Below are 2,676 nucleotides of genomic sequence, written 5' to 3' on the forward strand. Positions count from 1 at the left end.
GAACTGAGGTTCCATCGTTTGTTTAATTTTAATTTTTTGTACAAGCCTTTGAATCTATCTCCAGCCCCGAGTCCCTGTTAATTGAAATTTCGTTGCGAAAAAAATTCACGAATATCGTGAAAACATAAACGCTCAATGATTCTCTAGAATATCTTCTTAAAAGGTGTCACCTAAATTGGAAGTTGCATGTGGACGTTTATACCTCTATCGCCGGCCCTGGCAAAGACAATTGCTTTTCTACTTCCTCGTTTTTCGAAGACGTATCCCGATTATATTACAATTGCGAATATTCTTAAAAGGAAAATTATGATTATTTGAGGAAGGATAGTTTTTGCTTCCTTGTTGACATGCAAGAGCAATAATATATTTGGCGAAGTCTTATACTCGCCTGAAAAGAATTCCATGGTTCTTATTTACACTGAAACTACCAACACTCGACACATACTTCTCATGGAAGTTATTACATCTTCAAAATTAACCCTTTGCAGTCGAGGCCTTTTTTTCTGGTATCCATCAGCAACCCGAGATGCTTTCTTTAGCATTCTATTGTCACGAATGCTAAGCTTAGATTAACTTCGAAAATGAGATCCTCAATTTGAGATTTGAAAATCGGGTCACCTTTGCCTCAACGACAATCATTTTATTAACACTTGGAGTTCCAAAGACATTAAACCTAAAGAAAACCTAGTGGTGACTGAGAGTCACCTCTCGAGTGCAAAGGGTTAGTACCTCTAGTATTAAAGACTTTACCACCTTCCCTAAACATTTACTGTGAGAACTTTATTGTTGGGTTCGTTAATCTTGGCACAAAGATACTGAGTACCATTGTTATCGAGTCGAGGTGCACTCTGCAGTAAATGTGTGCATTAAATGCACAACACGCATCGAGATAGCGTAACAACGATTGCTAGCTCTAACGATTTACGACACCTATCGGTTATAACAGCTTCTTTTGTGGAGGGTTCGTATGCAATAGTTTTGAGGGCTAGGTTGCAGACTTTGCAAGTTGAGATTTGGGCGAGCCTTTCGTGGGAGGGACAGGTATCCCTGAACGTTTACCTGGGTCGAGGACAGTTTCAATCGGTATTATTTTTCCTCGTCGCAAATCATTTCCTAGGACGACCCACGATTGCAAACACTCGGGGAACGGTGATGATAGAGGAACGTCCACGCCGCTGCACGCAATGGAATACTGGAACGTTATTTTGGAGCGGTACAAATTTGCGCGCGAAAATAGAAAATTATGCTCGAAGTTGTTAGTAGGTGAATCATAGTTTGAAGTGATTTAAGTACGAGAGTAGCGGTATATATTTGTCCACAGTTACCATGATTTAGAATCACACATTTTAGAATACAAAAAAATATGGAATATTAACACATTCGCGATCGGGAGATATTTTACGTTTCTAATACCGAGCACTGACGAAGATAATAACATTCCGAAGCTCAACATCGCGTATCGTTAGGGCGGTGATAAAAATGACAAAAGTATGTTTCGAAATATGAATGTTGTAAATATGCAGCGTATAAAATAAAAAGATTTTTATCATTTTTCCACAACAAGGAATAGAATTTGAAGTGACGTGAATTCACGTCAGCGGTCGCGAATGCGTTAAAGTGAAATAGCTTGAGCTTGGTTCATTGAAGCGTGTAACTGATTTAAATCTCTCAACTGCGGCACTAGAACACATTCGTACGAAACAATTCCTCGGTTTCCAATTTCAGGAATAGCCATCAGGAATAGTCATCAGGAACGTCGCGATTAGGCCAAGTTTGGTACGAGGGTCGCGATACACTTAAATATTCGAAATTGGCCATTCTTAGGCTTGACTGATTATCCCATATTAATTAACATTTACGTAATGTTGATGCTGGTTCGTTTGTGTCGGGAGTTACGCGACGAGGTTTTATCGGGACGTCGATAAAGATAATTCAAGCCCGTGGCATGGTGGCATGCTCGTACCGAACTACCTTGATCCGTTAACCCCGCGTCAAAGAACCTGCTTATTAAGTTTCTTGCACGACACTGCCGATCATCGGTATGTATATATAACCGCGCGACATCCACGTATTCACGTCGCGTGGTTTCTCATAATCGCGATTCCATTCGAGCTATTGTAATACGTTTGAATCTATTAAAAGGGAAAAGCACATTCGTGATTTTTGTTTTTTACAGAGAAAATTTTACTAAATTTCAGAGATTGGCAAAACCCTAGCCATCGAATAAATCTGAAGTTTGCTGATATGTTTGTCTCGTTCCCTTCTCTGGAAAATTTTCAAAAAAAGACAAACATATCAGCAAACTTCAGATTCATTCGATGGCTAGGGTTTTGCCCATCACTGTTAAATTTGTATCAACTTTGAGAATATTTTAGGTATGTTCGTAAGTACGTTTGGTGATTTTTATCGATTCATTTCACACAGAAATCTTTGAGATATCGCGTGTCTTTTTAAAAATAATATTTGTTTCGATCTGCGAGAATGATATCTTAGATAGTAATCGATCGATCGTTTTCAAACTTTACGTACGTTTACTTTATTTAAATGCCTCGAATACGAACTAAAAATTGGATCGAAATTATCGTTGAAAGTATGTTATCGATTCATAGAAGCTACAGAAAAAGTGGCGAAGATTGTCACGTCTCAAAGATTTCCATGCGAAGTGAATTGAAAAAA

Source organism: Hylaeus anthracinus, unplaced genomic scaffold, assembly GCF_026225885.1.
Source record: "Hylaeus anthracinus isolate JK02 unplaced genomic scaffold, UHH_iyHylAnth1.0_haploid 11997, whole genome shotgun sequence".
Lineage (NCBI taxonomy): Eukaryota > Metazoa > Arthropoda > Insecta > Hymenoptera > Colletidae > Hylaeus > Hylaeus anthracinus.